The sequence below is a fragment of the Aptenodytes patagonicus genome, chromosome 2 (genome assembly GCF_965638725.1).
Source record: "Aptenodytes patagonicus chromosome 2, bAptPat1.pri.cur, whole genome shotgun sequence".
NCBI lineage: Eukaryota > Metazoa > Chordata > Aves > Sphenisciformes > Spheniscidae > Aptenodytes > Aptenodytes patagonicus.
The window spans coordinates 100658586-100679277 of NC_134950.1; the positions used below are offsets into that span (position 1 = coordinate 100658586).

The following is a 20692-nucleotide window of genomic DNA, read 5'->3' on the forward strand; positions in this document are numbered from 1 at the left end:
TACAAGGGAATTGCTACAATTTTAGATCAGTAAAATTCTCAAGAAATGTACTTAGCTAACAAGGCTAACGTGATACACACACTAGAGGAAGATGAGAGAACCTCTATCCAAGCTGCTATTGGTGTCTTCCTGAGAAACTCAGTCCCTTGCTCCTACCAGCACTTGGGATTTGGGGGATTTCTGCAAGGAAGTTACTGCAGGAGCCTGCCTGGAGATGCAGTTCCTCCGTTCATTTTATAGCTAGTAAGTGTTTGTTCAGTGTGAAACTCCCATTTCTAGCTGTTGAACCAGAGCAGGTCTTTCTTTTCCTGTCAACTTCCTGATAGCCATGGGGAAAAAAGTAGTGTGTTCTCATTTCAGCATCCCTTACCCTTCTCCTTGCTTCGCTGGAAGAGGAAGCAAGCAAGCTATTTCTGTTACTCATCCTTTCTTTCAGCCTCCTTCCTTCAGGATCTTTAGCTCTTGTGAATCATTCCAGTGCCCATTCCTGCCCCCAATTCTAGCTTTTGCAAGCTTCAGCATGAAGTTAGGGGATTGTTGGGTTTCCCTGCATGGCACGGGGCCCTGCTGGAGAATAGATTGAGATCTTGGTAATCTCCGTCAGTGGGTGCTGGCTGGCAGCGCTGGGATGGAGGAGCAGCACAAGCACTGGAGCTCTTTCTCTGCAGGTTCAGGAAGCCAATGCCGCACCAGTTTGCACTCAGTTTGAGCTTGGAAAGGTGTTTTTGCTGCCATAAGGCTTATTTTTTTTAATTTTTCTTTTTCTTAACAAAAACTTAGATTCTGTGGGAATTCATGACTGAGACCAGTGCCTACACTTGCCAGGGAAATCTTGCAACTGCAAAGCATCTGAGTGGATTTTTAAGCCCGGTTTGACTAATACCAGAAGGATTAGCATGTTATTTTGTTTGATGCCAACACAAGAAAACCTCATGTGCTTTAAATGGAAACGTTACATTTACCTGGGTGGTGCTAAGCTAAGGTGATGAAAATCATGGTGTAAAAAGCTCAGGTACACTCATGGCCTTGGGGCATGGGAGTACTTCAGGCTGAGCCAGCTATTGTGCTACCTGTCATGAATGAATGGGATGGAGGAGCAGGCTTTTTCGGCTGATGAGTGAGCTGACATGATTTGACATTCTGAGTGTAGGAGGTGTGAAACACTAAACTAAGACTGCTAATCCAATGGTGGTCAGCTAAGCAGTTTGGTCAGCAACGTCAGGGGTAATAAACAATCCTTGAGCCTCTTAGCTACCTTCTGCTTTCAGTTACATCAGTATAAATCCCTTGACTTCCCTAGAGTTCCCACATCAGGCTGATTCCAGTGCTCCCAAGAGCAGAGTTGAGGGGACAGAAGGGAGAAGAAAGAGGTGAATGGAACAAAAATGCAGTCTGTGATTTTACCATGCACACAGTATATTCCCTTTCATGTGTTTCAACCATTTGGCCTAGTGGAGGATGTTCTTTCTGGCCAACAAGAACTGTGAAGCCACAACGAACAACCAGTAGCACCTAAAACTTCTGCAGTAGCATCAGTGGATTAGAGATGTTGTTATAGAAAACCTTCTCTAGTATGCAAGAACGTGCATGCTACTGAACATGCAGTAGTAACCATCCCATTTTTATGTCCACCCTATCTGCTGATCATAGGCAGAAGAGACCATGTGAAGTCCTCCAAGCCTAACTAGAGTATTCCAGAAACCATAGCATCAAAAAAAAAATTGAATTTTTAAACAGGAGAAAAGCCTTACCTCAGTTTAAAAATTGTATGGGAGGTAATATGTGGGGTTCCTGTCCCTGGCGCAGCAGGTATCCAGCGTGCTGCGAAGCCAGAGCTTTTACTAAGTGCAAAGGTAGTTGGGAAGAGCCAGGTCATGCTACTCTTCAAACTCACTGCAGCAGCAGATCCAAAAGGCAATAAGTAATTGCTTAGCACTCAGTCCTTCCCTGCGCTGATCTCGGGGAACTCTGGATAAGGAAGCAATGGTTGACCTAAGCCACCTTTAATCTGTCTTCAGTCTCGGCATTGGCCAAAGATCTCCTTTAACCAGCACCAGTTTATTAGAGTACTGCAGCGCTTGTTCCAAAAAATCCCAACTCACAGCAAGTGCTCAGCTGGAGGTAGGCAGGTCATGTACAAACCAGCTATGTTTGTTCACGGTTCTTCTGTGCCACCGTGCATCTCTGTAAAGGCTATGCTGAGGTCCTTTGCACTTCTTCACCGGGCCTTTGATCTCTGCCAGCACTGTGCATTCCCTTTTCCAGGTCAAAGAAAAATGTTTTTTACTACCAAGGAAATCTGTCGGAGAGATGTTACTAACCCAAATACCTCCACTCTGTGAAAGAAATGTAGATTCAATTCCTTTTGTGCATCTGAAACGCTGCTGCCAAACCTGTGCTATGAAAGGTCAGGGAAAACATAGTAAGCTAACAAAAAAATATTCAGTAACACCAGAGCAAGAAGACGCGCATGTCCCAGAAAATAAATTTGGCTCTGGACTGAACGTAAAAGGATTTGCCAAAACCTTTGTCTGTCTTTTCAATTGAGGTGCAGGTTTACAACGTTGAAAGTAGCTGTCCAGGTTTGATCTCGGGTTAGCCCGGATGAGGAGTTGACTCTGCTGACCGTCCCAGGCACAGGAGCTCGGCCAGGCCTCAGGACTGAGTAACCCCAGAGACACCCCAACCTTGATGCCAGGATGTCAGACACGCAAGATTTGCTGTGGCTGCCCTGCAGTATCAGATCAGCTTCATCAACACAACATCACCTTGCTGTTGTCTCTCCTTTTAACCCTGCAGAAAGATTACAGCGTTTCTTCTCTGGGTTTGATGGGATCCGGTTTTGCTTATACCCTAATGATCAACTACAAAAAAAATGAGTGACGTATACCTGCTATGAATTAGCAATGCTGTTAGTTAAGCCTTTGAATGTGTGTTTAATTTTCAGGTGGATGCATAATTACTCTGTGACCTGTTTAGCATTTCAGACTCATTCCTTTCAAAGTCTGGAGGAAAAAAAAAGAGGTTACATCCAAGCTGAAATGAAAAACACAAAAGATTTTTTTTCTGTATAATTTTAAAAAGGTTTCTGAACAAATTTGTTTTCAAAGTAGTTTTCTCTCAATCCTAAGATGACAACTGCCAGCAGCTGGCTGGGAAAAAGCAAAAGTTAGCCCGAAAAGTAATAAAACTCACATGACCTGAATCTGTACAATACTGAGCCCATTCATAACCACAGCTAGATTTCTTTGTCATTCTGGAAAAAATAGTGAAGTGTCTGGGGGTTTTCTTTATTACAATTTTTCTTAAAGGGATTTTCTTTTGGGAGGCAGCAGCAGAAGGGATTTTTGTTGGTTGCTTTTCTTTCAAAGCTTAGTGATAACGGGCAAGCAATATGATTTTGGCAGGGAAGTATCACATCCTGTGTTAGAGAATAAATTGTTCTCTTGATTATGTACCGAGTGATAACCCTTTCTGGATTTATGGATTTTTCTATATATTTGCATAGAAAGTCATTATAGCACCCTTTTAGCTGATAAAAGTAGCACATTGTTGCATGTTTCTGCATGTCTTACAACTCTGCGCAAGCTATTGATCAGGTAGGTCGCTCCCAAGGAAGCAGAAAGTCATTCTGTGTGCTCTTTCTCAGACAAGAGATAAGCCTTGTTGCTAATCTACAACGAGCCGTCTCCCCCTCTCTCTTTGCATAGAGCGTGATAACTTCAGAAATGACTTGCTCCTTTTTGTATAAGACTTCCAGCCTGACACATCACAGGAAAGAAAGAAACGAAGGAAAAGGCAAAACTCTTCAAATGGAGGAAAGTCAGTCCTTTTCCTTGCCAGATTCAAAAAAAGCAGTGCTTGCCCAGCTCTGCTGTTTCTGTGTTGATTTCAGTGCTAAAAATTATGCACACCCATTATATTAGAGTGGATTTCTTCAGAGAGCATATTTTCATTCAGATTCATGTAACTATTGACCAGAAGCAAGGTTAAACTGAGCCTGTTTAAAAATTAACCCTTTTTTTTTAAAAATTGCATAACACAGTAGCACTCTTCAGGCAATCCTTCAGCTTTCTAGCATCAAGTCATCTCTGAGGATGTGCAGGCTGTGTTTAAAGGCAACGCATTCCTAACAGCTCCTATGCCTGCGAAGTTTCATGCTGTTGCTTTAAACTGGTAATTTTCTGATGGTCTTTATATTGTTATAGTGTGGAAACAAGTATGCTCGCTCATTTCTACATTTATTTTCCTGGACACCATCTCTCAAAAACATACCTTTAAATGTCCTCATTTCTAATTCCTTGCCCCTAAAACAGCTCAAGCAAGGGATACAGGAAAATGCAGGAAACTTTAAGTGCTTTAAGAATCCTCTCTGTCAAAAACACATCTATCTTCAACCCTGTGTTTTGTCTGAAAGAGCAGGGGCAGGTGAGGGAAGTATGTTAGGAAGCAATAATCTGAAGCTCGTCGTAAATTTAAATCCCATAATTCAGAATTAGCTGTGATTCCTGCTGTCAGGAACACAGAGCTAAGTAAAGGTTAGATTTCTTCTCCTACTGTATTTTCATTCAGATTAATATTTAAGCCGTGCTGGTGGTTGTGTCCAGGAGAACAGTCAGTCCTTTTACAGCTATAAATGGTAAGAGGCTGGGTCTGTTACAGCTCGCCTGTCAGCTGTTTGAGCAAGGCGAGCACCTTGCTGCAGCTGGCCCCAGACCATGCATTTTCATAGCTCTCGGGCTCTCTGCTTGCACCAGCTCGCTCATTGGTTGTAGCTATCGCCCTCCTTGCAGCGACTGCTGCTGACAGTGTATCTCTCCTCAGCTGAGATTACTGCGTATGACCTACTTTGAAAATGGTGTGAACCAAGGTTCACAAATTGTCTTGGAAGGATGCCACGAGGTTGGTGTGCAAACATGCGCGGTCTGGGAGGCTTCTGGCGGAGCGGAACTGGCTGTCTCCGTGTCCCTTCCAGATGCAGCGCGCGTTCCTTCGCCAGCCCTGGCTTCACAATCCATCTTTGTGCTCTTGAGTGCGGCATATTGATTTCCCAGGCAGGCCTGCTAGGTTAGAGAGCCTCTGGCCAATAAGTCCTCCATGCCTTTTTGCTCTCAAAACAGCTGAAGTAGTAATAAAGATGAATAAAGGGTTTCAGGCTGAGCTGTCAGCTGAAGCCTAGCAGTAGTTGTAGTAAAAGCAGTAGTAGTGGTATCAGAATACAAGTCACAAAGGAGAGCTAAGCGGTGATATTTTATTTACACAGTTCATCTGTTTACTATAATCTGCTCGTTTATAGTGTAATGTAAACTTGCAATTACCAAAGCTGCTTTCCATGCCAGATGAATGGTTTAACCTGTATGTCATTCCAAAATACTGACAGAGAGAAAATTCAACAGAAAGGAACAGCCTGGAGAATTGCAGCCTGAAAGCTGTATGGGTTTGGTTTTTTTTTTTCTTCCCCCCCCTCCTTCTTTCTCTTCCTTATATAAGCTCTGTGCTGCAGAGGAAAGTTTCCACAGACTCAGAAAGATCATATGCAGTTTGAAATCTACTTGAAAGATAAGGCTTCCCCCCCCCCCCCAAGGCTAATATATTACATACCTACTCAGCACAGGGCTGCCTATTATCTGATAAGATAATTAGCATCAGACACTAGGAGAAGCGTAAGTACTTTCAAAAAGGAGCATTACTGAACGTTCACAGACAGAGTTAAAGAGCGTGCTTATCAGAGCTTTTCCATGCAGAAGACTTGCGCTAGTATTTGACTTTGGGTCAAGAAGTCCTTTATTAAATTAGCAATGCAAATGTGTTTTACTTTATACATGTGGAATTTAAGTGTGTCGGATAGCCTCCCTCTAGAGCACTTTGGGGCTTTTTACAGATTTAGCGTGGGCCAAGAGTTCCAACTCGGGCTCTGAGTGTTTCTTTTTGTTTGTTTTATCCTCTGTAAAGACATCTGTTCTACATGGCTCTCCACCTTGGCTGCAGTTCAGTTTCCACTGACTTCCATGAACTCCATTATGAAACCCAAGTGCAAGCCTCTCTTTGCACCAGGACCAGCCCGTGACTCCTGAGCACGGACCTGCAGCTTACAGATGCCCTCAGCCACCTCTCCCGAAGCACGTGACTATGGGGAGCAGCCACCACCTTGAGGAAAGTACACCTCATCCTCCACCTTGTCCCTCCCCTGCTGATTGACGGTCATGAGCCCTTGAAGCCATGCTATAGTAGTTTAAAAATAGGGAAAGCTGAAACAAAGACCTTTATCAGCTCTAAGAGCAGGACAACACTGATGCTTACCCTGCCTGATGTGGTCTTTGCTGGTTGCTAAACAGCTAAAATGATCTATGGTGGTCAAAGGGGGAAGAGGGCAGGACCTGAAACAAGAACTTGACATCTGACATTTGCCAGTCCTGTTTGTGAAGCAGCTGGCCCATAGGCAGGAGCTCCTGTCTGAGCACGCCTGCTGGATCCTCTGCAGCAAACCCTTCTGGCCTGACAGTTGTAATAATAAATACCGTAACTGGGCTGACATTTTGGCCTGGCAGGGTCTTTCATAAGTCTCAGCTGGGAGTGATTGTTTTAATGAAAAATGTTAATAGATGAATAGTTTGCCCATGAGATGTTACTTCTAGTGTAGAAGGCACCGAGTTGTTTTTAGTGGTGGTTGTTTTCTTTTAATAGCATATGTGGAGCTTTCTGGGATATGTGGCAGTGCTCCTCACCTAAAAGGTGGGGGCAGGACTCTGAAAAACGTGTGGTGTCCTTGTCACTTGCATCATTCTGTGTGACCGTGTGAGGTGTGATGGCAATGGGGGGAAACTGGAGCCAAAGTGGGGGATTCAGTTCTAGTCCCTGTTACGGGGCTGCTGGCAAAGGAGAAGAGTTTTCAGCCTACTCCAAAGGGGACCAGGGTATACATACGCAGACCCAGATTATTGCAGACAGGAGCATCAACTGCAAAGGAAATCTTTTTCCTCAAGACGTTTTTCCAGTTGATTGCAAAGGAAGGAATGGTCACTGATGCACGGAGGAGGCAAATCCTTCCCACCCCTGATAAGTCCTGCTAGTCTGACTTGAAAGATAGGATGCATGAGCTTGTGGGGCTTCGTGCTCTAGGCAATCAGCCAGTCTGTTGAATGAGCAGATCGCAAAAAGGGAATGTGGTTGGAGCAGTACAAAGCAGGCCAACCCAATGTTTCTTTTGTCTTTTGTGTTGCCTATGGTTTTAGAAAACGTTTTGGAGTAACAAAACAGATCAGGGGGACAGACATGTAACTACTGCCAGGCATGCTCAGCCTTCAGCTCCTGCTCTTCTGTCTGCTCCTAGTCCCTCCCAGAAATGAGGGAAGACTTGAGCAGAAGAACTGAAAGACAGCCTGTGACTACCAGTGGCAGAAACGTTGCCTGACACAGACGCGGATGCAAAGTACTGCAACCTACTTTGCCACTGCCAGATGCCTACTTCTCTGACATTGCAGAAGGAGCCTAACGTTGCTTTATAAACCTCAGTTGACACTACTCACCTTGTCACGTCTCTTGTATGAGGTATCTTATTTCACAGCCTCTGCTGAAACGTCCCACGCACTCAAGCTAAATCAGGAGAAGAAACGTAACGCGGTCTTTCCAGGTTTGAGCAAATGGGTATGGAAATAGGGTATTTTGGGCAGAAGTAAATGGAGGTTAATATTCCCCTTTGATTTGAATCTTCCATCACAGCTAATGTGTGGTCTGGTAAGATTCGTTCACGGATCTGTCTTTCAAAGAGTGAGATCCTACAAGCTACCACCCAAACCTTAACTGTCCTCTGCTAATCAGGTTGGAAAAATTAATCTCTAATATCAGCTGTGAGGCAGCCAGTAACTTGATCCCTATCACTCAGGTTTCAAGGTAGTGCAGGGTACTGAGACTGTTCTTGTAACTTTGGCCGATGTAATGGTAGTGCGTAATTATTTGTTGGACCGCTCTTGGTATTTGGTACTGTTGATCGTCGAATGCTGCTAACCTGTGTGGAGAAGCTATGTGCATCAGTGGAAGCTCCATGAAATCAATCTGTTCCTTGTCCTAAGGCGGAGCCAGAGGAGTCACAAGCAGCAGTTGTTTTCCTGTGTCCAAACTCCTCATCTCTGGAAGCTGACAAGGCTTCTTCCATACACATGTGAAACCACTGGAGAGCTGGAGAGATCACATGGTGAGCTAAAGTGCCTGCTTTTCTGTAGATGCTATCTAGGTTTTTCATATTCCTTATTGCAAGCATAATTACTGCCTTCCCCTAATTCTCTTAGTGACTACCTGAAGTTGGCATTGCACTGCAGAGCAAATGGCCACAAGTGAACCAGACAAGTCTAAGATCTCGGTTGTATTAAATAGCTGCATCAGCGTTACTTAAAATCACATGTAAACCAAATTGACTGTGCTAGCCTAAGACCGTCTTATTTGCAAATACCAAATCAGCTCCTTATTTAAGGATTTAAGCTTAAACCAAAAAAGACATAGTTTAACACTGACATATGAGAATGTCCACTCTGTCTTTTACACCAGTTAACTAAAATGGATTTTAAATTTTACCTCTAGAGAAACTAATGTAATTTTTCCTAGCAGTATAGATCTAGGTGATGACTGTAGAAGCAGAGGAGTACTTTGAAATTCTTCCTTCCGTAACTATTCCAGGTGCTGAGGGCCTTTGACGTTTGTTGCACCTCTGTGAACTTTTGGGCTTTAGTACTTGACCACAGAATATGCACAGAAATAGGAAAGCTCCATCTCCATTTCACAGGGACTAGATTGTTGTCTTCACTCTGTTGGGTGCAGTGCAGCCACGATGGTCCACATAAAATGGTAACTGCATTTGAAATCACATGCTCAGAAAACTGGAACAAATGGGAGCAGTCTGTCAGTGTACCACGCACACGTTGCTATAGGCCCGTTGTTCGTAAATGCCTCCCCATCTTCTCTCTGCTATGCATGGAAGTTCTGCTTCATTGCATGGAGTCCTGGGTAGGTTTTCAGATTTGATCCTGGAAGGCTTCCAAGGAAATGGCCTTCACCGTTTCTGAGATGGGGCCTTCCTTTACGATCACGATCACACGCAAGTGCATTTCACAGGAGCAATGAAACTGTCAAGCCATAGAAGGAAGCTTCTGGACACAGGACTTTCCCAGAAGCTGTATCTAGACTGAGGAAATGTATTTCTGCAATGAATAAGATGTCTGTAGACATCATCACTTTCAGAAAATGTCAAACTCCCTCTGTAAGTTATAGAAACACACAAGTGCATGTGTAACCCCTACAGGATTAATCAAGCTCTTTCTCCTATGGGGTGCTAAGGAAGGAAAAGTGGGAGAGATTATTGTTGCTATTTTTACACGCTTGGGAGCTGCTAAGCGATTATAATAATGGGAGTCATAAATTACTTCACCAGTGCATTTGGAGATGAGACAGTGAACTGACTCCGTGGAGGAATAGAGGATAGGTATTCTGAATGGCAGATGCTGCAGAGGAGAGGGCTCAGGCACTGGGAAAGGGAGACTGCACGGATGAAACTGGATTTCTATTCTGCTCCCCCGCTTTAATTCGTTTGTGGTGCAAGCAAAGCAGGCACCGCATTTGCAGTCTGCAAGTTTGGTGAAAGCATTTGCACCGGCTACCTGAAGGATGGTTCAGCAAAAGAAATTCAAAAGTTTATTCAGTGGGTTCTTTTTTTTCTTTTGCTGTTCCCAAAAAAGAAGCTCATTCATATGCACTTGACAGTGAGAGGTAAATTTTCAGCGCAGTGCAAGGTGACTTAACCACATGATTCCCAGGAACAGTAGCGGGAATGCTGCAGCAAAATCCTCATGCCAATGCATGTGTAAACGTCTGTAGATGAATCCACTGCCCTGTGGCAATGGGAATCCTGGTCAATGAATTTTGTGCTGAGTGCTGAAACAAATAAAATCCATGCCACAGATCTCCTGTCTGCAGCACTGTGATTCTCTCTCTTTGAGATTCTGTGCAGACTTCTTCCTGGTGCATTGCATTAATATTAAATTAACAACACACTACTCACATGGAACTTACATTCTAAAAAAAGCTCACATTATGCTGTAAGCCTTTTATTACAAAATAATAGCAGTCGTGAGGTTAAAGTTTGTTCATACAGTTTTCTATAGAACATCTGTACATTTTTTATGGAGGATAAAAGCTACGTTCCATGTGTAGCTTAGTCATATGAATATAGATAATGAGTAGTTTATTGAATTTCCTTTTTGATTTTACCATTCGCTTATATTCATATAAAGCCTTTCCATGCAAAACATACCAGATTTTTGTAAATGGTGCTTTCTTTTCAGAAACACTAATTTCTCTGTCAGTGTTCTGCACAGGATGTGACCTGATATGAAAAGGACCTATTCCTCTAGGATTTAGCTTGTAGCTAGCGGCATAAATCAGAGATTCTCTGAAGTGGATTGTAATCCACACCGGAGAGAATAAAGAGAAATCACTAGGTCCATATGGAGCAGGACTTTGAGAAGCTTTATGAGGACCACATTCACTGGAATAGTTACCCAGCATCCAAGCCGTGGAAGCCCACACAGGCTTCAAAACCAAAATATTTCAGGGCTTTTGTGGCCTTCCATGATGCGGAAGCTGGACAGAATTTTTATTGAATCTGGCCCTAAACAAGCAAAAGAATTTTGTAATCAGTGCATGGTTTAACAGGAAGCCAGAAAAATTCTTTTAATATTGGAGTGATATGGTGGGAAGGCTTAGCCCTAGATACAGTCCTGGCTGCTGAGCTCAAAAGAAATTAGCCTGCAAGCAAAACTAGCTGGGAGTACAGAAAACTCCTAATTAACCTGAACAGGAAAAAGGTATGTATCAGAATCTCAGTTTTTTACTGCATATATATAAGCCATACCTTACTTTTCAAATGCTGACCCTTCACCCCACAAAAATGTTTTCGATACCTTAAATAGACTCAGTCCTTGAATGCTGATCCCCCTCCTCTTCTTCCCATCTTGTAGAAGCACTTTCAATTATTGGTAGAGAACTCTGGATACAGTGCCAGAGCTCCTTAATGCCATTCCAGGTGTCAAACAGCAGGGACTATTAGAAAGCGGTATGTAGCAATCCTCAGCCCTGATGGTATTTCAGCATTAAGCCTAGATCCTGGAACAACTGCTTGCTGTATTGCCAAAAGTCTTAGAGATTAAAGCTGTGGTAGTATTGATACAAAACAGGCAAATAAGTGACCGCTGCATGATGGTCTAGATTCAAAAGGGACTGCATTATGTTATGCCATGAACTTGAAATCATCCCAGTGCTCTCCACTGAGCTTTGTGCTATGGCAGTCAGCAGAGTTACCAGGAGGGGCAGGTATTCTAACTGCAGTTGTGTTTTCTCACCTTGAAATTTTATTTTCATGTTTTAGATGCAGAGATTTGGGTAGCGTTAAAAAATGTCCAAAGGGGCATTAACCAACATCTGAGAGCGTTGTGGAGATCCAGATAAGTGGACAGGGCTCACTTGGGGTCTAGATAAGTGGATCTGAGCTCATTCCTTTAGCTTCAGAGTATACCTGTAAGTGATGATGATTTCACCCGGAGCAGCATGTCAGCATTTCAATAAACAGGGTGTGCATTGTGTAGCAAAATCAAAGCTATGCAGTAATAACTACCCTGCAGCTAAATGGATGCTTTTTCCACAGCTGAATCCTTAGAGGGATGATGTAGTTTTTAGTCATTCATTGCCATGTGACTTATTAAAACAATTAACAATCAAAAAAGTGGTTATTTTGAGTGGTTTGGCGAAGGCTATTCAGAGTGAAGTTCAAGCAGAGCGAGTTTCTACCTCAGTTGGTAGCAAAGTGTGTGAAGTGGGCAGGGCTGCGGTTCTCTTCTTAGCTCCCCTTCTAACTCACTGTTTAACCCTGGAAAAGTCCCGGGGCCACTTTGGGTTTGCGATTCATTATGAACTTGAAACTCGGATCAGCTTCTCTAAAAGATTCACAGGCTCTGTGGGCAAACCTGGCTTCAGCTCTGGGGTTGAGCCTGATGGGTTTATAATTTGAGCCCTGTGTACACGAGGTTTGAGGTTTTGACATGTAACCAGATGAAACATAATAGTTTCAGCTGAGTTTTGCTTTGAATTTTTGGGTTCGGCTGCACTCCTCACTTAAAGGGAAGGCCTGAAGGTGGTGAGGCTAACTGAAGAAACTGTCCACTGAGGGCTTCTAGGGGAAAACCAGATAGTTTCGCTCAGTCTGATTTAAAATTAAAGCCCTAGGTGTATGGTTTACTGTGGTTTTTATAGTCAGTGCAATTGCCTGTACCCTTTTCCAGGAGGGAGAATATAAGGGAGGCAGGTGTGTAACATTAAAAACCGGCAAGATGCCTTGGATGTAAGATCTCTGCAGACAAACCTGCAAACATTGTGAGTGACAACGCAGATTTTCCCTTTTTGAATTTCCTTGCCTTGCCTCCGTTTCCTCATTCCCAACCATCCAAACAGTACAGTGCAAACAAAACTTGTAGTGATTTTAACTGTGAGGTACCCCAAGACTTGCAGGACTGGTCTTTTAGATTTCCTGCCAGGTGGCAAACAGATACATCGTTAGTCTGGTCATGGCCTGGGTCGAAATGCACCTCATGTCTGTTGTCCAGGTTGCTGTGTTTGTGTCCTACCTTGCTAGACCTACGTGTCTCTGTCTGGCCTTGTAGCTATGCTCGGGACCTGCAGATCTTTTTGAGGTCTGAAAAGTCAGTGGAGCCTGAAATCAGCACTAGTTTGTCAGTGATTTAAACTCATTTCCGTGCTCTAGTCCTGTGGACGCTTCAGCTCATAGCCCACACCTTGACACACAGTTAACCTAGATAGCTAAACAACGCAGGCTTAGCAGAAGAGGTTTCCACAAACAATTGTTATTTTCTTAGCAACAGATTTCAAGGGCACGAAGGCTGGGTGAGCTCTGGGCCACGATTTGCTCAGGCTTTATCTGCACCACAAGCATGGAAGCAATTGCCAGTGCTGGATTTAGCTGGCCACCATGGGCTGTGTCCCAGCTCAGGTGAGACCGGGGTACTTCCCCCCGTCTCCCATGCTGGAGGGACCCGCAGGGGATGGGCTGGCTCAGGCTGGTGTCATCGCCCTGATTCGCACAGCAGTTGTGCAGGGGAAGGGAGCGTGGGGCCTTCGGGGCTGGCCGGCTCATGGGGATGTAGTCCCAGCACTCAGGGGGAAACTTCGGAGGGCAGAGTCTGGCACCGCGTTGTGTAACTTTATTTTAAAGAACTAACTGTGATTTTTATATGGAGCGTTTGTGCGCCAAAAATACAGCTCTTTTTATTTAGTGAAATATCCTTTGGTAAACTGTAAAATCATGACAGGTTTTCATATTTATTTTACATTCAGTTCAGGATTATACACGATCAGCTTTAGGGCCTTGTAGGAGCCAAGAGAATATAAAGGTTGTCAGAAAATTGGAGGCTTTATACCAGGCTGTTCTGATTTAACTGGCAGACCATTTAAAGTTACTGAGATGTGGGGAGAAGCAGAGCTTTTCAGAAATGTCAGTCTTCTGAGGAGAGTGCTGCAGTTTCTGAGTGGCACCCACTCTCCAAAGTACTGACCTCAGCACCGGCAGGAGAACGGCAGCAGCATCTTTAAGCTATATTTTGTTATTATTGTTCAGAAGTTTCCCCCTTTCTGAATAGATAAGTTTCCCCCGGAGAAAGCATCTGGGCTTTCTTGCAGCTGAGTTTAAAGCCGCCTGGTTCCCTGAAATGAAGTGACAGCTTTTAGTCTTCCACAGGAACGTGTGAATGTATTCAGGTTCATTTATAACACACAGAGAAGAAAATTGATATGGGGGGGGGGGGGGGGGGGGAGAGGAAAGAGTAAAAAAATCTTCGAGGGCTTCATCTGCCCAGGCTGGGAAGTAGTATAATGCATCCACACACTTCAGTCCACGTGAGCAGAGTCATAATGGGGTACACATGCACACACGCGCACGCGCACACAGGCTGGGATCCTTTTCAACCAGTTGAATTATTCCTTCGGTTGAAGGTATTTTTCTTAGTTCTAATAATAAACGCTGAAATCTGGGGTTAGTGCAACATACAAAGATAGCCTTTAATATACACAACACGGGTTACGTCGAACTGTATCCAGTATACAATGACCACATTGTTTCTCTTCTTTTTTTTTGTTTCCACAAAAGTATAAAAGAGCATCATGCTACAGACAGCACAGTTTAGTCTGAAGTGGAACTGGCAGAGGATTTCAATGGAAAGTTGATTTATTTCAAGGGATTATGGGAGTCCAGGGATAAAGCTGGCACCCGGCCACAGGGAGAGCCCTTGACCTAGAAGCAGGAACAGTTTTCAAAGCTGTACATGTACATAACTGAGCAGAACACTTTAATTTAGTGCAGAGCATAACCTGAATTCCTTCTCTGAGGGAAGATGAAAGAAAGAAATTTTACTTCTTAGTAGGACGTTGGAAGCTGTATCCAAAGCTCTTTGCCTATTTTACATCTTATTCTGCGGCATTGCAGGAAGCAATTGTTTGTGACAAAAGGCCACTTTCTTCCCTGCTTAACTGGGAAAGCAAATTGAGCTGCCACTCATAAAACTGACTGGATACAGAATTAATTTGCTTTTCCTGATAGATGAAACAAGTTAACAGGCCACTGCAGGTTACTTTCTGAATCAACATATGAAACATAATTTCATTGTCTTTCCTCCCCTCTTCCTCTAGGCCTTGAGCGGTAATTATAAAGACTTAAAATCTCCCTAGTGACATCAGCTGGTTAAAAAAATTTGGATCACAGGAATAATGTAACCCAGAGCCTGCTTTCAGCAGCATTGTTCACACTCCAGAGAAGGTAATTCTATACAAAATACTCTTCTGTAACTATGCTCTATTAATTTTAGTGGTAGTTTTCAGTAAGCTTCACATTGGGATTCACATCATCTGGCCTGTTCCTTAGTCAGAAGGTACAAAGCATAACAGCAACAGAACGAGTCTTTAAAATGGTATTTTGGAGCATTTCATGAAGACCGTGTATTATATCAAACATGCCATAACAATTACATTTGCTAAAACTTTCTAAGCAGTTAATAGGCTTCTAGCTCGGCTGGCCTTGAAATCAATCATAAACTGCAGCCGCCTAATTAAGTGCTTTATTCTGCAGCTCTCAGTCCGGCCAAACATCCGCAGGCGTCTGTAGGTATCTGACCTGAATCAAGGACTCTGGGTTTGAGCCCTGTGTTTCCAGACAGTGCGTCTGACTGATACTGCAAAACCGCAAAATGCCAGATGGTTTCAACATATTACATAGCTCCCTGTATGGGCATCCACCAACAGTGTGTGCCTTCCTGTAAAATTTCACATGCTGAAACAACTTCTTGCAGTGTGGAGACAACACTGCGCCTGAAAACAAAGATTTAACGACATTGGCGTTGCTCAGCCTCTTGTCAACTTCTGGTCTGGGAAAAATTTTCAGCTGTTCTAAAATTAGAAGATAACGTAACGCTGGCTAGAATAGGGCATAGTCTGGGCAGGCTTCTTCATTATCAGCTTCCTTGTTGAACTTTAATCCTTATTTTATGACCCTTCTGCTGTTTTGGGTTTAGCTTGCATCATGGGCACAAACTGCCCGTCGTGGCAGATTTGCACAGTGATTTTGCTGTATGCATTAAAATGAGACTAATGGATTCATTTCACTTGTCAGCTATAACGAGTGGGGACTGAGGGGCCTTCCCACCACCTGGCCTGTGGCTGGGTTGGATCCCAGGTAGGAGGCTTGCGGTCTGGGGGGCCAGGGCCAGGGAAAGCGGTCCTTTTGCTACGTTACCTAAAGCAATCTTGACTGAGACCGCCAGGTCCCCTTGCATGCTAACTGGTCTGCTGGTTTCCTCGTAACTCGCACACAAATACCCTGGATCTCTAGGGAAATGGGAAAGAGACAGGGAGCCAGCTCTGTGCAATGGAGGGAGCCTTCTTCCTCAGTGTATGCATACACGCTTTTGTCAGGCTCTGAAGGGCAGGCCCTGAGCCTTTGCATTTCCTGAGCTAAGTCTTTCAATGCTGTGAAGTTCTTTGAGCACCCAAACTATGCCTCTGGGCATGCCCTGAACTAGCATCGGCAAAACTGATGGGGTTGCTGCCTGCTTCACTACTTAATCTGGGAAGGAGAAAGAAGGTAAATTTCGTTCTCAGAGGAGAGCCATTCGGTTAGTCCCGCTTCCTTAACACACGCAGTCAAGACCTAGATAAGGCAGCTTTACCTGGTGTACCTGGCATTCGGGATCTAGCGCCAGGTACTGTAGGAGATGCAGGCAATGCAAATGCATGGGATAAAACCTGGCTGCATTTGTCATGCAGAGGAGTTTGAGAGTCCCGCCAGGAGCTCCATGAAATGCAAGGGTATTAAATCCTGCCTGCAGACAGCTGCCGGAGTCTTTTCTTGAGCATACCTGTTTCTTCAAAAGCCGTACGAATCAGGCCTTGCAAGAAATGTCTCCCAGCACATGCTGGAGAAAACGATGAACTGCTAACTCATTTTATCCCTCATGCAGCTGCACGGGCAGTTGCATCTATTTTGTAAGGCCAGCTTTGTCCTCACCATCCCTGCCATGATGTTCAGGAATCCCTGAGAGCCCGAGAGGCTGCCACTATGGGGCAGGAACCACCGTGCCGCGTAACACAGTGTACATCCCTTTGCCCATGCCCCCCCAGGTCCTTCATGTCCTTTCTGAAGAAGTCTTAGATTTGAGATGTCACAAGTACTCCAGGTGTTGCTGCAGACCTTGTAATCTAGGGTATTTGCCCACAGCACGTCCTTCAGGAGAACTTTGCATCGGGATTTCATGAAGAGATAGGGAGGACAGGAGGAATGCATTTTCTTTAAAGGTTAAAAAAAAAAATCATCTTTGTGTGTTGAATGCTTTTTGTAGCCAGGTTACCAGGGACATTCTGTGCAGAAAGCTACGCTTGAACTCATTTTCAGCTTATGTTGTAACTCCCTTCCTTGGCATTAGTACTAGTAAGTTTGTAATCTAAATACATGGCAGCTGCACCAGTGGGCCAACAAGGTCACTTTTAATTCACGGCCCTGTCTGTGGTTTGGTGGGGAAAACATAATTACGAAATCGCTTGGGAAAGGGCTGTCTTGATGTGGCCAGGCGTAAGTATTTATATAGCATCTTTTCTACTGATAGAAATTAATAAAAAGGAAGACTAGAAACACTTTATGTTGCTTTTACATAGCAAAGAAACACGTAACTGATTTTACTGTGTGTTGCTTATAATTACTCTCTTTCGTATCTACTAATTGTGGCAAAGAAACGGAGAACTCTAATGACAGTAGTGTTAACGGAATAAAATTTTAGTTACTTTAGCTTTAGTGAATAATTTGTCTTCCTCAACTTGATTTACTAATATCTTAGTTGACAAGACTCCCCATTCTGTGTATTCATTTTGTAGTTAGAGAGGGATTGTTTATAATTTACAGTTTAAGTCTGAGTGCTATTATTTTGCACTGTCAAAGAGCATCTGTTACAGTGGATAGCTCTTCGTATGTTAGCACCACAAAAAATAAAGCACACCAGCCATGTTAGCAGCCAGTTTATGAGCACCCTGCAATGTTCAGCTGTGTAAAGGTGAATTTCTTTTGAAAGGGCAGAAAACGGAATTGCATGAGTGAACTCTGTGGGGTCTTCTACAGTGGGATGAGCTTGTGTTACCTGTGTAGGACTCATTCACACCAGCCGTGCGATCCAGATTCAACACTCTGGTTCTCTGGGTGGGGTAAAATTCAGGCTAAAATTTGTTTGTAGGCATTCAGTTGTTACCTCATTATCACTACTGGCATCCCAGGGTTTTAACCACAAGCTTTCCAGAAGATAGCCTATGTACTTTCTGCTTCTATAGGGCAACTTATAAGTAGACTGTAATTAGAAGATCTGAATTAGATATAACCATGTGCAGACAAACTCTAGCATAGCTTTCAAGGTTGGCTTTGCCAGTACAGACAGGACCAAGCCATTTCAAAGCACATTAGAATTAATGTTGTTTACCTTGTGACAAAACCCCAAACCCTTTCAAAGAACCCTAGCAAGAGACCTGTCATATTTAGGGTTGGTTATGAAGCTTTACTTTTTTATGCTTGATTGTAAGTCTTTATTTCTGTTTGTTTGTTTGTTTACTTGCAGAGCACAGTAAAAGCAGTAGTTTATGAGGCTCCTTTACACTGTACCTTGGCGGAGAAGGCAAGCAAGGGCTCTCGACAGTGCAGCTGGCACCAGGTAGCTCTCGTCTCATTTGCCCAAATGGTACTGTGCAAGGTTTTACCACTACTGGCAAGGCCATCACCCTTGTTCAGTCGTGCTACAGCTTTGAACTCACAGATCATACCATCACTATGAGTATTATGCCTCTTTCTACAGAAAAATTAGTTGCGTCCTCATAGATCAAATCAAATCATATACTGACTATAGGTGCATAACTGTGTTCAGTGTGGGCTTCCTGTGCAGCTAAGATTGTAGCCTAGCCAGCCTTAACGGAGCTTTTTTTTTTCACAGTAAAGCTGATCATCTAAAGTCCAGAATACTTGTGCCTTACGTTGATCTCAGCTGTGGTTGTGGATGCTCATAATTTTAAGAAATCAGACCTTATGCTACCTGTTAGAGACCACACAGCTAGTCAGTGACGAGTGTTGTACTTTTTCCAGCTACTCACAGACTCGCAAAAGTATGAGGTTTAAAAGAACATGAAAAAATTACTTCAAATGTAATAAAGTTTAAAAACCAAAGAATTTCACATTGCTAGTTACATCAAGCATTTATTGTTTCATTCTACCTCGCGTTTCCTTTGATCTATTTTTAAGTCATTGCAAACCTTGTTAAAATCCAAATTCCAGAATCTGCCCCCCAAAAAAGTGTCCTTTTGCCTTGGACTCACATTTTGAGAAGCCTATTTCTTTTGTGTTACTAAAATGCCAAGATTTTAATGGAATGCTTTATTAGGTTTCCAAATGCTTCTGGCCAATAACAAGCAAAGTTCAGCTCAGTAGTTTTAATCTCAGAAACATCAAATCTGTTTTCCCCGCATGTGAGAAGAGCCATGCAGCTCTTAAGAAGATTAAAGCTATAAATTCTAACATTACAGGGGCCAATGCTTTCACAGTCCAGATCAGGCCGGGTTATTTTACGCAAGTTTTTCCTCATGTGAATTTCCAAGACTACTGATAGCCTTCAGTTTTGCCTGGGCTTCTCCCCCCCTGCCCCGGCCCCATAATCAGGTATGCTATTTGTAGAAGGTGAATACACTGATTTTTCTTCCGTTCTGCCTCTCTGCTTTATTTTAATGTTAAGAGGCAAATTATATCATTTTCATTATCGGTGCAGCTCACAAAACCATCTGTTACTCAAAGACATCAGGATCAGCAGTCAGCCACCCTCAAAATAAGCAGCTGTAAATCTAGAGTGCCTATACTTTCTAAATGGAGAGAGGCTTTTACATTAATCTCCTGGACTTGCTGAGTAGCTGGTACAGTGCCCAAACACGAGTAAGTAAACTCAATTAGTAAAAATAGACATGATGTGGCAGTTCAATATATGACATTTCAGCATGTGTGCTACAAACCAGAAGTGCTCGGTTCAAGTCCCAGAGACTCTGTTTTGTACATATGATTCAGTTATTTTCCTGGTTGCCAAGTACCTTGTAAAAAACAATAGTAGTATTTTATTTTCACAAAGATGTAGTCCTGCTGTCATTTACACAGGTGTAAATCCAGAGAAACTCAGCTGACTCATTAGGACTCTGGATGTTCAGCAACTCTGAAAAATTACATTTTTCAACTGACGCTTGAAAACTAGTACGCAAACCAGCTTTAATGTTCATGTGTTTTATAGATGCAGAATTACACGGCATGTACTATTATAGGCAGATAAGAAACATTTGCAAGAAACAGATACTTTTTGGAGCTTTGGTCTGCATAATAGGGCAAGTCTGGGTGCATTAATTTGCAGCTTAAGACTTAAAGGAAAGTCTCCTTCTTCACCCCCTTTAGCAATGTAGCAGACTATACCTCTTTTTTTTATGGCAAGCTGATCAAAGTCAAATTATTCAAGCGCAAGTTCTCTAAGATCCCTGCGCTCTGCTGCGTAACAGAAAGGCTTAGGTCTGGGTGTGGTGTTCTTGACCTCCTAGTCTTTTGTCTTTTCGGCCTGTTTTGCTTCCTCTGTCTGCCCGGTTTTAGCCAGGAGAGCGATCTAAAGAGACCCTGTTTGTTTTCCGTGCACATTATGATAGGCTGCCATTGTGTAACGACATACAGTATGCAGGATAAAACACCCTGCTTATTATAGCGTAGTTAAAAGGCCTGTCACTATTTCCATTTCAAATTCCTATTTTCAGGAGTTTACTACTGAGCCGTAACAAATTGCAGGCAGGAAACTTGGCAGTCACATTCCCAGCCTAAGAGCAAATTCTTTTACCAACTTTAAATAAATAAATTAATTAATATTAATGGCATGTGCTCCCAGCATGCAAAATAAAGGAGGTTTTGTTATTGTTTTGTTTTGTTTTATCCTTGAAACAAAAGATGAAGATTAAGGAGAGTATTTACATACCAACCGTCCCTATACAAGAGTTACACAACAGAGCGAGAGCAGTGTTACCAAGTGATGGAGATGATTATCTGGTG

General features: G+C 43.2%; 1 protein-coding gene across 1 annotated transcript in view; it reads left to right on the top strand.

Annotated features, from left to right (window-relative positions):
* The first annotated feature begins 7403 nt into the window (after positions 1 to 7403).
* Positions 7404 to 20692, top strand: part of ATXN1 (ataxin 1) — a 253466-nt gene continuing 240177 nt past the window's right edge. The window contains exons 1-3 of the mRNA XM_076330580.1: positions 7404 to 7548; positions 8070 to 8191; positions 18198 to 18290. The gene's annotated coding sequence lies outside the window, so the exon portion shown is untranslated. The remainder of the gene's footprint in view (positions 7549 to 8069; positions 8192 to 18197; positions 18291 to 20692) is intronic.